The 21,050-nt window shown below is 51.6% G+C and overlaps 1 long non-coding RNA gene across 1 annotated transcript in view; it reads left to right on the forward strand.

Moving 5' to 3' along the window:
• Positions 1–21,050, forward strand: part of LOC132245658 (uncharacterized) — a 50,737-nt gene that overhangs the window by 15,917 nt on the left and 13,770 nt on the right. Inside the window, exons 2-4 of the long non-coding RNA XR_009457359.1 lie at positions 7,775–7,856; positions 9,145–11,710; positions 12,210–12,404. This is a non-coding gene — a long non-coding RNA (uncharacterized LOC132245658). The remainder of the gene's footprint in view (positions 1–7,774; positions 7,857–9,144; positions 11,711–12,209; positions 12,405–21,050) is intronic.

Below are 21,050 nucleotides of genomic sequence, written 5' to 3' on the forward strand. Positions count from 1 at the left end.
GGCAGGTTTTGCATTTCTTGTCCTGGCATGGTCTGGATCCTTTTGGTGTGTTCTGGGCTTGAGGAAGTTTGCTTCTGGTGATGAGGTTGGCGAGGTTCGGTGTTTATATGGGAATTAGGCACAGAGTTAACAGAGCAAAAATACGGCTTTTGTTACTCTAAGGGGCCATGCGCCAGAGCTGATAAGGGAATGGGCTTTAACTTGAGAGAGCTGAGCTCTGCTCCTAGTTTGACTGCAGATCGCTCCCTACAGATGTTGTGGGACAAATGTCCGGCGCATCTAAGCCTTCTTCAAGTGACTAGACACGTGAAGAGTGCCGTTGACTCCAGTCAAGTGTAAAAATCTTCACGTGCATTTACTAGGGACGTGTGCGTTGCGGTAAATGTGTACACAGGAGCTCAGTTAGACCTGTAAGCAGTCACACCTCCGTAGGTGTGTTTCTGAAAATCATCTTTCTTCATATGCCGTTTTCAGTTTTACTGATTGACAAAGGTAGGAGTGGCAGGCTCTGGCATCATGCCTGGATCTAAGCATCGATAGATTTTGAAATGCTTCTACCTTCTCCCCGACTCAGTGTGCATAGAAAAGGAGGTCGCATCTAGTCCAACCCCCTGCTCAAATCAGGGCCATCCCCAACTATATCACCCCAGCCAAGGTTTTGTCTGAGAACTTCATTCTCGATTCCGCAGGGAAAGGCCATCAAACCAACTCTTCCGCTTAGCTATTTGTATTATTGTCTCCTCATGTGACTTCTTTATAGAGAGCTAGTGCAGTACCCGTGGCTCCTGGTCTGAAAAAAGAGAGTGGGTGGGAATAATCACTGAGTGGTACTAGGCTGGTGAAGTGGGTAATGAGACCTACTGCTGGTATGGTCTTTGCTTCCCATGTAAAGGTACACCAATGTGTTTTCTATGATAAGTCGCAATCAGTTTCTTTTTCCTTTTGCACCCCTGTGCTTCACTTAGCAGTTATTGGTGCTTAGATCCAGGAACGATGATGGCTGGCATGGCTGGAGCAGACTTATCCTGAATCCTGCTCCTGACAGCGGCTAGTACCAGCTGTATCGGAGGGAGGACCAAAAAAATTAAACACACCCTGAGAAGGCATTATGGGATAACACTCCTTGGGGCAGACTGTTTCCTGACACTGATTAATTAAAGTTGGCTCTTGTCCTGAAGCCTGAGGGTTTAGTCCAGGTCTAAAAATCTTGTTGGTTTGATTTTTAACATGGAACGTAACCATCCCGGGCAGTCTCATTATCCGTAGAAAGACCTAATCCTTTATTGAAACCTGCAAAGCTATGTCCTCCGTTGATTTCCTGATGCAATGCACAGCTTCAATTAATCCACTGAAATGTCATCCAAAGGCACAGAGGCCATTATAAAATGAATCCTGTTCAACGAAGGGTCCAGGCTATTTCTGGGCCACTTCATCAAGTTCCTTAACTGCCCTGACTTGCTATTTTTGCTAGAAAGAAAGGAGTTGTAGGATAACATCTGCTTTTTAATTGTAATGAATAATCGGTGCAGAATAAGCTGTCTCTTTCTGGAGAGCCCTTTCATTCAGTGGATCATCTGGCATGGAAACACACTGTGAAGCCACAATATTCGTTCTGTCTCCGGTCTTGCTACCAGTACAATGAGTGGTAATTTTTTCAAGAACTGGCAAAATGGTAATGATAAGAAGGGCAAGGTAGTGCCTAGGATGCCCAGTCATGGGGTGGCCTCTACTGTAATCCATCAACAGTTGTCTTTTTTCCAGCATTTAAAACTGTTAGCTAATCTGACATTTTACAGTATTCTCTATGGATTTAAACCATAGCACACTTCCAAGAGATTCCCTCAGAGGATCCTCTTGGGCACACCACTTTTTAAAGCTGCAACAGTGAAGCAAATCTGGTCCAGCTTTAACACCTGTAGCACCATTGCCAGGTAATAGAAATGGAGTCCTCCAGGAACCTATTTAACTGCCCCTAAGAGGTGAAATGACCGACCTTTTCCCACAAGCACACAAATACTAAAAGTAATCACTTTATTAACTCATTTGTGCCTTTTAACTGGTGATGTTTGCATTCAACCAGATCATATTATGTGCTGGAAAGTAAAGGCAGTGAATGCACCATAATGCTGGTGAACTTCTATTATATTTTGTCTGTGGAAAACAATTATTTGTTAATGAGACTATTCCAATTCACGTAGTAATCATTGGGATATGTTGCACTTTTGAAGCATTAAGGGCATTTGCATATGCTTTGGCCTGTAGTTAATGAGAGCTTTTCTGCTGACTTCTCTGGGAATAGGAATAACCTCTGCAGCAACAGAAGACCACCAAATCCTATAGATTACAGCAGGATTCTGCAATAAAACTAGGCTTCCATAGAAATTACTCTTGAAATGTTGTGTTTTATACACCATAGCTTCTTGGTAGGAAACATAGTTCCTAGCAGAAGGATACAAGGGAAACCTGCAAGGGAAATGTTACACTGCAATGTTTTTTTCTCTGATCACGGGGTTAAATGTGTTGGGTGGTAACAGCTGCATGCCCACTGCAGTCTACAGAATACTACAAATTAGCAGCAAAATGGATGAATAAAATAAAAAATAATGTCAAGGCTATTGCATTATATCAAGCATGCCTGGGATATTTTTGAAAATGCAGCTTGATTTTCGTCTGTGTTCATGTAATGTTCTTCAGCCCTTACTCATCTGAACGTGGACTCTTGACAGTCTTTGGTTATTTAAGGGTCCGATTGTACTCCCACTGAAGCCAGTGGGAATATGATGGCTACTCACCATAAGATGCATTATCTGTGAATCTCAGTTAGCAATCACTCATCTGAGTAATTCCATTGTCTTCAATGTACAGCTTCTGTAGAGTAAGGGCTCCCCAGTAGTGGTATAGATAGGGTGCTTATGCTAAAGCAGTATTAAGGTTTTGACTCCCTCTAAGCAAGATCTACATCTTACTGGACAAGGAGCTGGCAGTAGCATTGGGCATCATTCCCGAGTACTAAGATGTGCCGCAGCACTATGTCCCATTTCAGAGGACTTTCTCTACAGTGACGTGCTGCTTTGCAAACCCCAGACTTTGATCCAACATCTTGTTTAGCAACCCATTGGGGACGGTCCAGTGTGGATAACAAAGTCTCTTTCAGAGACACTTGTTAAAAGGACCATTTTCCTCAGCTACTGACTCTGATCCTGGCTTGCGATCCCAGAGGCAGGGCAGGACTGCCGCATCCTTGCTGAGTTCTGTCACGTTGTTGCCGAGGGCACTAGGGTCAGACGCGGGAACACTAGCTTCAAATTATTGCTGTGATGTCACGTCAAATCTCTGGGACTTGGTTTCCCCACCTGTGCTACGGGGATGTTGATACTTCCTTGTTTTGCGGAGTGCACTGAGCTGGAAAGAGGAATGTGCTGCGCGGGAGCTGAGGGCAGAAGGCTGTTCTCTTTAGTGCAACTGAACGGCAGTTTTCTAGCCACCCAAGTGGTGTTTTTGGCACGTATACCCAGGTTACAATTCTATCCCTGCCAGCAATTACACAGCCCACGTGATTCAGTGATCTGTACTGTGGGACATGCCATACTGTAGTTTGTGAGCGATGTAGATTTACTTATTCCACTGTATTTTAATGTAGAGAGATGGTGTTCATTGTCTCTGACCAGCTGTGCACTCAGAGGAACCACTGACACACTCCAGTTCAACATATAGTCAATTAGACAAATGGTGTTTTAGAGCATCCTAAATCACAAAACATTGCTAGGACAGCTGTCCGTAGCCTTTATTTCTGTTGCACGCCAAGCTGTTACACATTTTGCTGGCTTATTCATTTGTTGTAAGTATTAGTGTCAACTATCTTCACTTCTACCCCATATCAGCAGCCCCCAGTTCATTCCTCTCTCTCTCCCTCCCCATCTCATGACTAATGATTGTAAGGAAAAGGAGTGCATTGAAACACAGCTTCAAAGGGGATACAGCCAACCCCTTTTAACGCTTCTTTTATGCTGCCTAGGTGATGTAAATAAGCTTTTGAGTAAATAAGTCAGACCCAAAACTATTCTGCAGAATCAAGCCACCTGAGGGGAAGGGCCTCATGTGATATCACAAAAGTGTCCTTACTGGGAGCACTGAGTAGCACGTTCACAATGCCAGGTGAGTAGTCTGTGCGGGAGTCAAGTGAATCAAAAGCTTTCTTACAGGTTAAGCCAAGGAGCGTGCTGAGGCCTTTGCTGTAAAAGTATTCTGGCACCTTCGTTGTGTTTCGGGTTCGGTGTCGCTGACAAACATGACAGAAAAGGTGTGGCGGAGATTTTATGCTCGAAAGTCAGTCTTCCTTCGGCTGCTTTATAACAACAGAAATGGTCGTAAAACAGAGTATTGCGATTGATTGTACCAGCTCTTGTCAGGTAAAGAGAATGTAGTTATCCAAATTGGGATCTGGACCGTGTACCAAGTCAAGTGTGTGGCTATTTTTCAATGCTTGTCTTTTTACCAGTCAGTGAATCATCGTCCGTTAAATATCATGGCACTTCTGTGTGCGTTGTCTTTGTTTACCGAGCAATATAGATGGGATTTCTCTCTTCTTTCTTTAGAAGAAGTTCACCTAAAAGAAAAATCCAGGTTGCATGCAGAACTTTTTTCCTCCTCCTATCATCACAGCAGCTCTGAGCTTTTCAGACTTTTCCAGATGAGACATGGCATACTTCTTTTATACAGCTAGACACATCAAAAAAAAAAAAAAAAAAGCCAGTATCTTGGAGAGTCTGAATTTTGTCCTTCAATAAGCTCCCAGGTGTACTGGGTAGGCTTTGGTGATTGCAAATGGAGATTAAGGAAACGGTGAGTTTTCCACCAAGAGCACCAGCATCTCCTCCTCCTTGTGTTTGTCTGCTGCCTTTAGACAGAGGGCTCCAAGTCTAGGACCTGAATGGGCACCTTCAGCTCAGCAGCACTATGTTTACTGCTCTACTTCCCTATGTGCAATTAGGGTCTCTTGTACACGTGATGATGTGACGATGGACACGTTACAAAAATGTCACTTTGTGTGACTTAATGGTGTCACACATTGCGTGTACATGAGTTTTGGGGTTTTAGATGAGTTTGCATCACTGCAAACTAAACTACACCCTGATGTAGTTGAGTTTGCAATGATGCATTGCAGCTATTAGTCAGCTCGCTCTCCCAGCCGTGGTAGAGGCGGACAGGCTCCACCAAAAAAAAAGGATCGGGCCCCTTGCCACTTGTGCCTTCAACAGGTGCCTGGCTTGAATATTCAGAGTAACGAGGCCCTCAGGGATGAGCAGAAACCATTTTAAGTGCCCTTCTTACAAATGGGAAAATATACAGGAACCGGCTGCTCCAAGAGACCCGCTCTAGATTCTTGTGCGTGTTGCGGCTGCTTTGCTGGCACGGTATCGGCCCCGGGTAGACTGGAGTTATTGAGAGGCGGTCTGGACTTCCTGGTCCTTAGGCTCGGCAGGCTCCCGATGCGTTTAAACTGTTGTTTTGATCTGCCGTCCATCAGAGTGCTTACGTGTTATCATACCCAGTATTTCTGTGGAGCGCTCCTTGCCCTGAGTGGAGTGTATGAAATGGCTGGATCTGCGGGGAACCATCTTGTAGCGTTTTCCTTGGTTCTTACTGTTAAAACAGTAATGGCATCCCCAAAGCATTTACAGTAGCTGCAATGGCATTCCCTATACTTGACATGAAGGTTGCTATGAATATTGCAGATGCACTGTCGTTTTGGCTAAGTATGTCTTTGTATAATGGGAGCACCTTGCTTTAGAAGGCAGGGCAGCACGAGAGGCAAGTCCATTTAAAAAACTTGGCAGAGCCACCCGGGTCAGTTGGGAAGACAAGTCTTTTGTAACTCGGTGGTGCACGAAATGCATTTACCGGCTTAAATGGGGTTCGGTCAGAATTGACCGTTTAACACCCAGACTGCAATGCTTCAGTCCCAATACCATTTTCATGCTGATGTATGGCCACGAGAGGTGGGGATTCACCCATGATCTAGACATCTAGACTCTCTCAAAAGCAACAAAAAATACCATCTCAATGGGAGGCAGCTGAAAGAAAAACCTGAGCATCGACCTCATCGCGATCGTCATTGCACAGCATGCGGAACAGTCGGGAGGGGCTGGCCGATGGAAACCCTCCACCAGACACTGCTGAAAGTGAAAACTGAGGGGATTTCACCACGCAGAGGATATGGACTGAGTGGCAGAGCCGAGACCAGCATAGCAGAGACTAGGTACAGACATTCACTTTCTCCTGGAGGAGTCGCTGATCTCCTAGGAGAAAGCCCAAGCATGTAGACATTAATTCTTTTTCACCCACAGCACAAAGGGCTGCTCGTGGAGAAGAGTCACTTGGGAGCAATGGTTCCTGGGAGAATCTGTCTTGGGAGACCATATGTCTGTCTTGGAACCCAGTCTTGGTCAGGCTTCTGGCATGACTTGACTATGGGCATGTCTGCGCATGCACGGTCACCGGTTGAACGTTACTGAGTGGTAAGCGGAAATAGGCCGATGTCTATAGACACAGGTACAGACACAAGCTGATTAGCACGTTGTTCCAGAGTGAGTCTCTGTGCCATAGCCTACATCAGGTCTCAGATCTAGGGAGCCTGACCCCTCCCCAGGCATAGGCTGGTCACATTATACCAATCTGTTGGCCTGTGCAGACCCCACCAGGCTCCTCCCATCCCCAGAAGCATGTGGGAATCCAGCTTCAGCTGCATGCAGCTTCTCCTGGCCGGTGCTGACCCGGCTGGGTCCATCCCATCCGGAGCAGCATGCGGCTGAAGCTGGCTTCTCACAAGCTGCTGGGGATGGGAGGAGCCTGGCCAGATCAGCACCGGCCAGCAGAAGTGGCGGTGGAGCCATGTTCCACTCAGGACTGACCGTTGCAGGCAGGGGAAAAATGCAGCTGAGCCCCTGTCAGTCTGGCCGGGCTCGTCCTATCCTGAGTGGCACACGGCTCTGCCACTGCTTCTGCTGGCCGGGGCTGACCTGGCCAGGCTCCTCCCATCCCCAGCAGCTTGTGGGAAGCCAGCTTCAGCTGCATGCCACTTTTCCTGGCCAGTGCTGACCCGGCTGGGTCCATCCCATCTGGAGCAGCATGTGGCTGAAGCTGGCTTCCCATGTGTTGCTGGGGACGGGAGGAGCCTGTCAAATGTCCAATATGATGTCAATGTCTTTGCAAGCCTGTCCATGTAGGCTTTGGACCTGTTCCTTGGGAAGCTGAAATAGGTCTGAAAACCCATCATTTTTACTGGGGCAGCCAGCAATAGTCTTGAGCATCATGACCTACTTAGAACAAATGTCAATAAGAGAAGAATCATCATTTTTCAGAAATCTAATTCTCATTCTAACATGGCAACCTGTTTCTGAGGATCTACTTAAAAACAGAGGTGAGGAAAATCCACTTTTAGGCACCCTTATTCAAAGCCCTGTGCCTCGTTGAGATTAGATTAAGGACTTTGTTTCCCTGGACAGACTCAAGGATTTGATCCCATTGTTAGAGATCACCAAACCATAGCTTCACACGCTACCTATGCTTGGTTTTGCCTAGCAAGATAAACTCGCTCCTTCACGAGGTTATGTGCCTGTTGAGATCTGATGCCCGATGGATGAACAGTCGCTGCTGAAAGGAACAAATGCACAGGTGCCTGAAAAAGAAAATTTGAGATGCAATTTCTTATCTCAAGGAATGCTGCCGATGCATTGCTAAGTGATATCGCCCCTTTCCTTTCTTTTCTTTTCAGTCAAGGTGAAGAGCTGAGCTCCTAAACTGATATCTGGGATTGATCTGAAGCTGCTTTGGAAAAATAAATGGCTTTCACAAGGGTAAGGGAATATATCTTAATGGAGCAAAGTAACAGCTAGAAAGCCCCACACTGCTCACCTGCTCCAGTGCCCACCCTCACATAGCTACCTCATTGAATGGGCTCTGCTTAAAACCATTGGCTGTACCATCCTGAATGTGCATTGCTTCAAAGAGAGAGATTGCACGCGACATTGAAAAAACTGGGCTTGTGCCTTTTGGGGGCTGCTTTGTGTGAGAAAGGTTGCGGTGCTGCCTGTACAGGCAACCCCTGCTTAATGCCGTTTCATTTAGCGCTATTTCCCTGGAAAGCTCCACTTGGAAAGGATATTCCAGTTCACTTTGTTCTCGGTGTGTTTCATGATAATGCTCGCCGTTGCCATCGTGGGTCATGAAAAACAACCACGGCTGTCATTTTGGGTCATCAGATACTTTGGGTTTCGCTGAGTGCTTGTTTAGCTTCACGTTGGTTTTTCCAGGGACCAATTGAGAGTGCTAAGTTGGGGTTGCCTGTACTGCTTTACCCGTGAGCCTGTCTGCCTTGGAACAAATGGGAAAATCTGGGGAGGGCGTATGGAGTCCTGGAACGGAAGTTAAGAAGCTGGGGACAGATTTTTCAGGGTGCCTAGGGAATTTTGAGGAGGAGCTAGAGTTGCGTGGATGCTTGGGAAATGCCACTCAGCACCTCGGCCCCTTTGAGCATTCCTGGCTTTTGCCACTGTCTGCTTGGTAAATTGGGGCCAATGGTTTCTCTTCCCACACGTTTCACTCCTTGTGCTTTGTCTAAGTTAGCTTGCATGCTCTTCAGGGCAGGAGCTCTCTCTCTCTCTTGAGGTATTTTTCATCGCATCTCATGCAACTGAGCCACTTGAGTCCAGATTTCTAAATGGTAGTTAGGCCCACAGCTCCCCTAAAAATCACAGGAAGTTTGTCACCTGAGTTGCTTTAAAAAGACCAGCCCCGAGCCAGCATGCACCACTCTGTTGGCAGGACTGGACTCCCAGCTAGTTTACATTTTTAAGGGTTGCGGTTTCCTCAGAGTATCAGCTGCTCTAGTACCTTAGCCTTGAACTCACGCGATATCGATCCCAAAGGATGCCAGGTGAAGCAATCGTGTATATCCCTATCCTGTATGAACAGCACAGACACTTCAAAAGCAGTACGTCGGAGATGGTAGAGAGAGAATCCGGTATGCTTTCTCTCTAGTGCATCTTGAGTTTATGTTCTGTGCCTGAAATGACTCTATTTGGTTTGACAGTCTTGCAAGCATGGAGTAAAGTTCCCTCCATTATCTGTTTGCCCGTATCCCAGTTCCTTCCCCGCAGAAGCCTCTGGTTGGATTCATGCCATAAAGCAGACATATTTACCGTTCATGAAGTGGTGCGAGCTGCCAAGCATGCTGCATGCAACAAATGGACATGGGAAGAGAAGGAGGCACACCACCATTAGCAGACCCGAAGCCTGGCCGGTGTTTCTGAATGTGGGCTTCATTGGCAAGGTTTCCTGCACCAGCCACATGTCATCTGAAGAGCTACATTCCCCATTGCCCCCACGGTTGAAGTGTTACACAGGTGTTCTGGTTTTGAGGATTAAAACATTCTTTTGATGTTTCCACTGTCTCTCAAGTCAGGAAATGTAGCCTGCCAGATTGGCAGAGGTAGGGGTAAAGCGGGTCGACACTACTGCACCATCCTCATCTCGGGCAGTTCAGGTCAGTCAGAGCTCGGGCAGGCGCCTTGCCTAGCTGAAGGACCGATAATAGTGAAGCTGTGGCGGTGACTAGCGCCGGGTGCAAAACCTGCCTGAGCAACCGGGCAGATGCTCAGGTATTTGCCGCTCGGGTGGGTTTGCCTGTGCTCGGCTCTAGCCTGCCATGCCCCCCCCCCCCCGTGCTAAATTGAAAAGCAGAAGGGTCTGTTGCATACTCACGAGTGGTAATTTATGGTCGGTTTTGTTTTTAATTCTATCTCTGAAATGATACTGCACTTCCCCAGGAAGGAGCAGCCTGTGCTGTAAGCGTGCTCGGTGGCGTCCCTCCAGCGGAACTGGATTGCTCGCTACGTGATATACAAGTGCCCGCACAGCTTCGGCACATCTCGCTGCACGCGAGGGTGCTGCACAGAAAACAAGAGCCACTTTTTCTGAATGTCGGGACACTTTTCAAACACTGGAATGTGCGGTGTAGCTGCCTCCCTGCCGGGAACCATCAGCAACCCTAGTCAATTAGGAGAGTGTTCTCATTTCTGACAGCGGGGATGTTTCCTTGTCGTCCAGTGTCATCCCTAGCACGAGGGAGAGAGCAGGGCCCCTTGGATCGCAGTGAGAGAGAGAGGCAGTGAGAGTGAACTTGCCACTGGGACTTGCCTTCAGAGGTTCCGCCCTTCCAGAGATCAGAAGCATCGATCAGGTTATCATTGTCCTGGCCGCCGTAACGTGTCAGTAGTCCTGGAGAGCTAGATTAGACGAGAAAGCAGAAGCATCTTCTTGTTCTTCACGTGTGCTGTGAAACAGCTGGCTGTCGCACAGTGGAGAACTTGCTCTCAAGCCTGCTCCCTGGCAAAGATGCACAGGTTCACGCCTGTTGAGCCCCCAGGAGCCAAAGACCTGGACCTGGACCCCCCAGCGAAAGGCCGGGAGATAAAAGCTGGGCCGACAGAGAGGGCAGGGGTGCTTGCAGGGGTTTGAGGGAGTGTGTGTGTGGGTGCGCAAGTGTGCGTGCGTATGGGGCTGTGCTGGGTGGGATGCACTGGTTGAGTGAAGCCTGGGGGGGACCCCCACCCCACCTCCAGTCTCTACTTAGTTGAGCCCCCCCAGGGAGCCCTGTGACTGGAGCTGTGCAAACAGAGCATGCAAACAGGCACAGCCTGACAAAGACGCAGCAGTTTGCACAGGAGTTTGTGCAGTGGGGTGCGCACTAGGCACCTGAAGGGCTGGTCCGAGCAAGTGACCTGAGCCCAGAGGCCTAGAGAAAAGCTGCTGAGACCAGGTAAGTACGGGAAGTAGCTCGCGGCCACGGAAGTGACCTGATGTGCCTGTCAGCATCAGCTTCTTGGTGCTGAGACCTCCATCCAGACTGGCCCTGCACCATGGGGGCTGCCAACACCCGAGCATGGGCGCACCCCCCCTTGTGGGATGCATGCCTTGGTGGAGTCCCTGGAGGGCTGAGTGTGGGAGCTCGAGGAGGAGGTATGAGAGCTGCCATGACAGGGACCATGAAGATTACAGCCACAACAACTGCCAGGCCCTAATCCAAGGGAACGGGGGAGGAGGTGGCCACAAACCGCTCCACAAGCTCCCTGGAAAACGGTCGTCTCCATATCTGGGGCACGCAGAGCTAGGGCTGCTCCTCCCCTGGCACTGCACAACAGGTACGCTCCCCTCACGGCGCAAGAGGAGACTCTGACAGAGACACCAAAGGAGGAGGTAAGTATTCAGGAGGTAAGTATCCCTGCCCCTAGGAGGAGACACTGGGCGGTGGCAGCGGGGGGACTCTCTCCTGAGAGGTACGGAGGAACCCACCTGCTGTCTGGACCCCGTAGCCCGAGAGGTCTGCTGGCTCCCTGGGACCCGCATGCAAGAGGATCCCCAGGCTCGTCCATCCCTCCGATTATTACCCTGCACTCCTTGTCTGTGTGGGCACGGACCATGTGGCCAAGGGTAACCCTGACTTGGACATGAGTGACTGCAGGGCCCTGGGCTCGAGGGACTGGGGGCTCAAGTCATTTTCTTTTCTGTGTTCCCTGTTGCAGGCCATGGAGCCAGGAGGGAAGGCTGCATGGAAGATATCAACAGACGCCTCCTACAATGGTGTGACCACGAGGGTTTTGTTTTCTTTGACCCCAGCATGCACTTCAGAGAGAGAGGACTACTAGGAGAGGTAAGGCCCTGCTCTCAGCCAGGGTGGCCCATGGACTGCATAGGGCTTTACACTGACTTTGCCGTGGGACAGGGAAACTCCAAGTGGAGCGTGCCAGGGGACCGGCACACAGGAAGGCTGCCATGTGGAGGACACTGCTTTTGAAAATGCAACCCAAACAGTTCTCCCATGGCATCTCAGGAAATCGAGGGTGTCAGCTGGGGGCCTCGGCTGCCTGGACACCAATGCCAGACGCACAGAGAACAAGCCAGTGGCAGTGTGACCTGGTGGGGATCACGGAGACCTGGTGGGACTCCTTGCATAATCAGAGCGTAGCCCTAGAGGGCTGCACCCTGCACGGCAGGGAGAAAAGGCAGAGGGGTAGCTCTCGATGTGAGAGAGCAGGACTCCTCTCCAGAGGCTGACACTGGCTCTGAAGAGAAGCAGCTTGGAACACACTGGGTCAAGCTACGGGGTGGGTGTGAGGCAAGAGAAACCTAACTGTAGGCGTTTGCTACAGGCCCCTGAACCAAGCAGAGGAGCTGGATGTGGACTTCTCTAGAGAACCGACAGAGAGGCTGGGCGTCCCAGGGTGACTTCAAGTACCTGGACTCAGCTCGGGAGGAATGCTCGGCTAGGTCGGATCAGTCACGCAGTTCCCTGACTGCGATAGAGAACCTCTTCCTGATCCAGGATGTGCAAGGGCGAAGCAGAGGTAATGATCTCCTAGACCTGCCCTTGGCCCAGGGAGATGATCTGGTGTATGGCTTGAACATCGAGGGTAGCCTGGGCAACAGCAACCACGAAATGGTCGGGTTCACTGTCCTCCATAAGGTCAACAAACTGACCGACAGGCACAAGTCCCAGACTTCAGAAATGCTGACTCTGACAGGCTCAAAGTATTAGGAGGGGAGGGGATGTGGGACCAGGAAGGCAAGGCGAATGGGGTACACAAAGAGAAGTCGTTGCTCAAAGACAATCCTTTCGGGGACACGGCCGCCTCGACAGCACGCACCTTCCAGCAAGAATGTTTTACCTCCTATCTCACCCACACTTCCCTTGCTGTAGCGTGAGCTCCTTGCCCTCGCTGAGAACAGCCCTGCTCCATCCTCTTTGGAGCCCCTCCCCCCGCAGGCTGCTATTCAATCCCCTCTCAGTCTTCTCTTCCTACGACTAAATCAGCCCTGTCCCCTCAGCCTCTCCTCAAAAGTCACGTGCCCCAGCCTCCTAACCTTTTCCATTGGCCTCTGCTGCACTCTCTCCAAGTTGTCCACATCCTTTCTGTAGTGGGGGGCCTAAAACTGGACACGGAACTCTAGATGTGACCTCACCACTGATGCATCGAGGAGCGTAATTGCTTCCCTTGCCCTGCTGGCAAGACACCTACCCACGCAGCCCAGGATGCCGTTAGCCTTCTTGGCGACAAGGGCACACTGCTGGCTCCCCTTCAGCTCATTGTCCCCTGTCACCCCCAGGTCCTTTTCTGCAGAGCAGCTGCCCGGCCAGTCAGCCCCCGGCCTGTCCCAGGGTGAGGGACTGTTCCAACCTAAGTGCAGGGTTTTGCACTTGTTGAACCTCATGAGATATAGTTTGATTTGGTCCTCCAACATGCTGAGATCTCTGAATCCTAGCCCTACCCTGCAGCATGTCTACTACTCTCCTCAGCTTGGGTGTCGTCTGGACACTTGCTGAGCAGGGCCGGCCTGCCCATGCCTGTGACACCAGTGGCTGCAGGAGGCCCTGCAGCTGAGGGGCCCCGTGCGGTCAGCATCCTCTACAGCAGGGAAGTGAAAGTTGCTGTTTTAAACTCTGCACCCATTTTTGGCACCAGGTTGAAAGCTGCAGCTTTCCCATTTGCTTTCCTGGGAGCCAAAAGCAGGACCCCTCCTCCTGGGGCAAGGAACTCCGGGCTGGGGTCTTGCCTAAAGAGCCCCACCATGCCTGCAGGGGAGGGGGCTGAGCTGGGCAAGGAGAGTCCTGCCTTCCTGCTCTCTGCCAGACCCAGCCCAGCCAAGCCCTGCCCTGCCCTGCCCACTGCACCTGTGGGCTGCTCAGGATGGCCAGGCAGCAGCTCCCTGCACGTGAGTGTAATGGAGGTGGGGGGGGGAGTGAGACTGAGGTGGCTGGGGGCAGGAAGGGGTCCTGTGTGTGTGTGTGTGTTAGTGTGAGAGAGATCTTTTATTAGACCAAATAAATAGTTAGAAACATTTTTTTCTGAGCAAGCTTTTGGGTTTAAAAACGCTTGGTCAGGCTGGGGAATCCTCTGCAGTTGGTGTGCGCTCTTCCTGGAGGGCATGAATAGTAAAGAGGCCAGTGGCTGGTCTGCAGCAAGAAGGGCAGGAAGTGGAGATGTACTTTGAGGAGCCAGTGGTGGGATGGGGCTAGGGAAGGGGGATGAATGTAGCAGGGGAAAGTGGAGAGATACCTGGGGAGTCAGATGTCAGGCAGCTTATAGCGTGTCATAAATCCCAGGTCTGTGTTTAGTCCAGGAATGTACTTGGTAGCTTTGCCTTTGAGAGTTGTGCCGAGCTTCTTGTTGGCATGGCAAGTAGGTAAAATTCCTTCCCCGGAGGTGTCAGACGGCAGGCAGGGAGGTAAAGAAATCCTTGCTTGTTGTTCTGACACAAAGTTTAAAATCCAACATCAGCTGCAATTCGGCGGTGTCCGTGTTTCCGGGATGTACTCCGTAGCCATGCTGGTCTGTAGATGAGAGGCAATGCAAAAAGTAGAACCCTCAGTTCCAAAATGATCCCTTTTACAAAACCAACTGGGATATCGCAAGACAAAGCTGGACCCAGAGGGACAGCTGTCCACCTTCAGCTGCCTCTGTGCACAAATGAAGTGTATTTCCTTCCCACAGGGACTTTTTACCACCTATACTTTTCTCGGAGCCTGATGAAGGGCTTTGGAGCCTGAAAGCTCACCAAAAAAGACAGGTTTCTGGTGATTTCCCAGTTGGTCTCATAAAAGGGATCATTTTGGAACAAAGAGTTCTACAGTTTTGCATTGCTTCTGTGTTTCGGCCAGGAGTTGTTGTATCCGGGAGGTTGATGAAGTGACGTTCATAGGCTCGTCTGTGGAAAGCATTTTGCATGTTCCTGTGGTGGATTCATCCTGCGAGACTGGAGTGGGAGCAGTTTTCTCATGAGAAACGCGCCCCTACCAGTCACTGGGTACTCCGGCCTCAGATAGATTTCCGGTGTGCGTTCAGTGCAGAGTGCTGTTGTTGTTTGGTCTTTGCTACGTATTTGACATTGGGGCATTGGGTGTGCCGGACAAGATAGCAAAAGCTTCCGGGGGTGCTGGTGTCAGACCCGGGAAGGACTACGGTTCTGTCGTGGCGTGTAGCAGTCATTGCAGTGGAGATACACTGGTAGGCTTTCAACTTCTTTTCATGGCATGGCCTGGACCAGTTTGGTGCATTTTGGGCTGCAAGAAGTTTGCCTCCGGCGATGAGGGTTGCAGGCTCGGTGCTTGTCGGGAGGCCGGGACGGGTGGCTCTGGGAAGATCTCGGGAAAAATAGGGTCTCCTTCTAGTGTGGGCTGAAATGGTTTGAGGATTTTCCATGTAGGTTCAAGGGAGCGGTGATACGTCATAACCCGCAGTGCGTGAGTCTTGGGGCTTTCCTTCTGCACTGCAGCCATTGGTCATGTGGTAACTGGGCGGCTCTTTCAAGCATGCCTCTATCTTGCTGGAGTAGTGTCTCTGCCATGTGAATGCCATTTTAAGAGTTGTGAGGTGGCGATCCCGGGTGTTGCCCACAGCGCCTATTCGTTGCTCCATGAGGGCTTGGCTGGGTATCACAGGTTTTGTGGCATGTTTAGGGCAACTGCTGGCTCCGTGCAGACATGGACATTGGTCCATGGGTTCCTCATCTGCTGTTGCCTGTATTTTATCATTCAGGATGCCGATTATCGCGTCTCGAAAGGAGATGTTGGTGCCAGAGTCCACGAGAGACAGTCGGATGGAGGGACGACGACCGCCGCATATCTGATGGAACTCAGTCGGAGATGTGGCCAGTTTTCGGTCCAAACAACAAAGATGCCATCAATCTGGCTTAAGCACAGCAAGGGTTGGATGGTACAGTCTTTGAGGAAGTCTTCTTCCAGGTGGCTCATCAATAGGGTGGCCTCCTGTGGGCCCATGGCCTGGAGGAAACGGTGCTTGTTAAAAGTGGAATTGTTGCATGCGAGGATGAAGTGTAGCATTTCCTTCGTATCATTGGGTCTGTACTCTGAGTCGCCAACTTGCTCTTGGAGATAGGCTGGGCACGCTGTCCTGGTGGGGGATGGTGGCATATAAAAGGGTAACATCCACACTGGCTAGGAAGCCATTGCTGGCAAGGTGGCCTGTGCTTTGAAGTGTTTATACAATGTCTGTAGCGTCTCGGACCAAACCCGCTCCTTCGGTAACAAGTGGTTTAAGGACCGGTTCCACGAGACCTGCTGGCTCTTAGCCACCGTCTCCTCAATTTACATTGTCGCTGACTGGCTTGCACGCAGGCCTGCCTCCGGCATCTTTACTCTTTGTTCAATCCGGGAAGAGCGCGTACTGACCGCAGATGCTTCCTTGGCCTGATCGCGGGTGCTTAAATTGAAGAGCTGGCTAGAAAACTGTTTCCAACCGTGTCGTTGGTCTCAAAAAGATATCGGCTTTACCCAGGGAACCTTGTCTGCCCCGTGAATGTGTACATTTGGCTGTAGCGGGGGTGGGGAGCAGGGAGAAGTGGTGGGCATGTGCCCCACAGCCAGGCAGGGGTCGCCTCAGCCTCCCTTGCCAGCTCTAGGAGGGGAGGGGGTCCTTACCCCCCTGCCGGCCCAAAGCCCAGCTCCCATGGTGGGAGGGGGCCTCCACTCTTGTTTGCCCAGGGCCCTGGTACATCTTCATCCGCCTCTGTGCTTGCCACCCACACACCACTGCCGATGCCTTCTTCGTGCCAGGGGACCCCAAAAACTGTGGGCTGGCCCTGGTGCTGAGGGTGCGCTCTATGCCAGGTCACTGATCGAGATAATGACCCAAACGGGCCCATTGCTGATGCCTGAGGCACTCCACCTGATACTGACCGCCCACCGGACATCACGCCATTGACTGCTACCCTCTGAACGCGACGATCCGGGCAGGTTTTGGTCCTCCTTCCAGACCCTTTATCCAACCTGGACTTTCTTGGCTTTCCTGTGGGAATGTTGTGGAAGACTTTAGCAAAAGCCCAGCTTGAGTCAAGGTCCGACTGTGTGCCCACATGTGCAGAGCCCATCCTCTTGCCTTAGAAGGCAAATTGGGTGGGTCGGGCCCGGCTTGGTACAATCCCTTGCTGTCCTTGAAACACGTATACCTGTTCGCAACGTCGCTTTACCTTAAACATTGAACATTTCAGCTGGGGTAACGAGCAGAGTTTCACCACACCCTGTGACAGTACGCAGCTGTTTGGAGAGGTAATGGACGTAGAACGGTGAAGAAAAGATACAATTCATTAAGCGGCTTTCCAATGGGAAGGAAGTTGTATGGTGCCTAACCGACGGGCCTACCTCGAAATGTGTCTGTAGAGTCGCAGGATGGCTTTTGGTACCTGAGAAATGTAGCTTTTACTTGCTGGGATTTATGGAAAAACACAGGTCCCTTCACCTTTTTTCAGCACTGCTGTTATTTATCTCCACGCAACTCTGGAATGTGAGATGCCGTCTCCGTAAACTTGCCTGGCATCCGGGATAAATGCCACACCCTGCTCTCTAAACAGACTGTCCTCAGGGAATCCATCGTCTGGAAAGACCAACAGGTAAGGATGCACCTGTTCTGCATGATGCAGCATCAGGTAAGAGATGCCCATGGTAGCTTTAAAGGACTGGGGGATAAAGAAGTCAGATCAAAGTACCTTCCTGATGCCTCTAGGCTGCTTCCGTTGCCTCGGCTCGCTTGGTTAAGTCTACTCCTGCAGCGCAGATGTACGCGTACCTAGCGGGCATGGATACACGAGGTGCTTTCATGCACGGGAGGCCAATCTACCACACGGTAAAGGGTCGCTCTGTAACTGCATGCAGCGGGGACTGTGTGGTAACACAGGCTACCATATGCTTTCCTACTACCTGTAAATGTAGGTAGCAGAGTGACCACGCGGTAGTTAATGAGGAGTGGGCATGTCTGCATGTGTGTTTACTCTGATCCCAAGTTACGCTTGCGTAAGCCCGGCCAGAGTAAGGCATTCTGGGCAGGCATCGACACATGCAGGAAGCAGAGTTGCACCCAGGTACCCGCAGCCCAGCAATGAGCCCCTGCAGACACCAGGGCCAGCTTCAGGCTAGTGCAGGGGGGTGACAGGGAGCACCGAGATGCTTATCTCTGGGCCCTGGGGTGCTGTCTGCTGCTGGGGCGGGGCCGACATCCCCCTGACCTGGTAGCAGGGAGCTCCTACCCTTACTCCCTGAGCAGGGGTGCAGGATGTGGAAAGAGTTGCAGGGGAGGGGCAGGGCCCAGCCCCTTGCCCCAGTCCCCTGTGTGACAGCTCGCTTGCTGCTGGCTGTCCCACCAGAGGATAAGAGTAGGGGGCTGGGACTGACCCCCACCCCCCTGAAGCTCTTCCACACCCCGCACCTCAGTCACCCAATTGAGGCAGGAGACTGGGACCTGCCTGTGACCAGGCCATCTCCCAGCCACCCCAGGGCTGTGCAGGGAAGTCTGCACATGCTGTCCTGAGCTGGTGGGAGATGGCCTGAAACCAGACAGTCCCCAGCTACCTCCAGCCTGCTTGTGCTCCCTTGTGCATCCCAGGGCTGGCCGGGAGCTGTCCTGGTCATGGGCAGGTCCCCTGGTTTCCAGTCCCTGTTGGTTCCTGGAAAAAGTGAGGCTGCTCGGCCCATCACTGTAGCCTGCAGTCATGAGGGCTGGGGGCCTGCAGGTGTTGTGGGGTGGATTCTCCATGTGCCCTGGATCCCACGGCCCCTGTCGCCCGTTGCACCTGTCTCTCTCCGTTTTCACCAGCACCCTGCTGTGCTTTTAGCTTCTCTCTTTGTGTGTGGCCTCAGACCAGCAGGGACTCCCCAGGCCTGAAGAAGGGGGACTGTGCCCGAAAGCCTGATAAGACCTTTTTTCCAGCTGCTCGTCCGGTCGAAAACAAGATCTCCCACCTGCTCAAAGAACCTTGCCTACCAAGCAGGCCAGTTCCTGCGTATCATGGCACCGACATCGCCCAGGGCTCCAAGGGGGCGTTGCACAGCCAGAGCAAGGTTCTGCCTTCAACAGCATGGTGGAGCAGGGCATCCCTCACTGCGCCCTCCCCCGGGACTTGCCCAAGCCTGAGACATGGGGCTGCCCCCGGGGCCCTTGAAAGGCACAAGGCCATGAGCCCGGCTGCCGCTCTGCCACCTGTGGCCCAGCCCCTCTTGCTGTCCTCGCAGAGGAGTCACAATCCGATGCCCAGAAAGTCACCTGTGGCCCCAATGAGCTTCCGCTGTCCAAAGGCATGCACAAGCTGTGTGTGGGGCAGGCTGGCAAGGAGAGCGGGCCCTGGCTGTGGCAGCCCGAGCTGCTGGCCCTTCCTGGAAAAAGCGAAGCCATGTGGAACATTGCTGTCAATGAGAGGCACCAGCAGGAGGATTGCCTGCTGGTGGCTGGGCCCAGGGACACACTCGTAGCCTCGCATTTCTCTGGCATTGGGAGCGCTTGTCCCTGTGTGCTGCCACACCTTACGGGGCCCGACGTTAGCTGCCCAGTACGCTGTCCTCCCATGAGCGTGCTTGTGCCAGGGTACCGAGTGAGCGGCCTTGTATCTTTGCGCAGGTCATTGCTTTTGGAGGTGGGAGCTTGTTCCTTTTTGCCAAACAAAATCCCCCAGAGGGCCACCCAGCCAGGCGGGTCTGCTTTGTGGCCTCCTGTTTGATTTCCGAGTGCTTGGTGCCCCCGCCTCCATTTGCAGGGCAGTGGGTTCCGCTGCCTCCTTTTCTGCCCCTGGCCGGCACGAGGTAGGTGGGCAAAGCCAAGGCCTGTCTGCCTGGGAATGGCTGCCTTTCCTTTGAAAGTCAGAGCAGAGGCTGTGCTTTCAGAGCTTGTCTGTCCCCACATCTGTTCTTGACCCCTGCTGATGGGCAAGGGGCCCTGATCTTAGCCAAACTTGAAAAGGGGCAAAGCAGAGGAGGAGCAAACTGGAAGAGGCAGGTGTCGACTCGTACACTAGGCCTGGTGCCCCGGTGGCACGTATACCAAGCCTGTAGCTTCTAAGGGTCTGTGCCCAGCCCTGCAAGGGCCTCATGAGTGGGGCTAATGGGGCCTGAGAATGAGGGAGTTCTGCGTCTCGTTGATGTTGCGAACGGTCGCCGAGGCTTCTACATATGAACCCACAACTGCGGAGGGTTCCCCTGAAGTCCAAGCACATGCCCAATCTTCCATGTGACTACCCACAGCTGACGAGTCATCGCTGCGAGAAAAAAAAAAGCTGGAAAGGGTTTTTTTTTTAACACTCTGTGAATGCCATCCTAGGCTCCCACGTACCCCTTGTGATGATGAGCAACGTATGCCCAGCATCACAGTGTTTTCCCAACTGAATGATTCACAAATGTTGCGTGCCCCTGGGTATTCCCCATGGAAAGCGATACGTTGTGACTCTTCCTCGGTGCCTGCGTCTCCACAGCCAGTCTCCATTGCTGCCAATCAGTGCCCGGCATTCCCTGCCATCCCCTACCACAGGGTCCCAGGACGAGGCCCGGGACTTTGTTTTGACTATCGCACAAGTGAATGCATCCAGTAGGAGAAAAGCCCTTTCTATTTTCTAGGAGTAGAGCTAGCGTGCAAATTCTTTCTCTCATTGAAAGTTTAGAGCAAGCTCTTTATTGCACGAGCTAATAGGCAGACTGGCTCCAGCTGGATCCAAATGACTAACACTGAGGCTGGCTATCGTAGGTCCTTGCCTGTTCAGGAAAGTGGTGGTCTCACCACTGGGTGCCCCATATGTAATGCTGGAAACCCAGCCCATAGACACCATACCACCAATGTGACGTGGTCAAGTAAGAAATGTATGAAAATACAGTGGCAGCCACTTCCGCAGAGCTTTCCCACGTGCATGATTTTCCTTCCTGGGCACAAGACCCCTACGAAGCAAGATGAACCAATCGTTGTGTCGATACTGACATAGCGAGGAATGGCGCCCTTCGAGTTTTTTGCCACGCTGGCAAGCGAAGCAGCCAGCTGTCATGGTCCAGAGGTCACCTCAGCCTTTGTTTCTGGGGCAGCGCAAGTATGCTCTCTGCTCTCCTTCTTCTTCAGGTGCCTGTGTTCACGTTACCTAGACCAAAGTCTACTGAGCTCCCCGGGTTGGATTTCCAAGACACGAGTCATTGTGCGGGGCAAAAAGATGCATGTGCCTTATCCTTCATC

Source organism: Alligator mississippiensis, chromosome 15, assembly GCF_030867095.1.
Source record: "Alligator mississippiensis isolate rAllMis1 chromosome 15, rAllMis1, whole genome shotgun sequence".
Taxonomy (NCBI): Eukaryota; Metazoa; Chordata; order Crocodylia; family Alligatoridae; genus Alligator; species Alligator mississippiensis.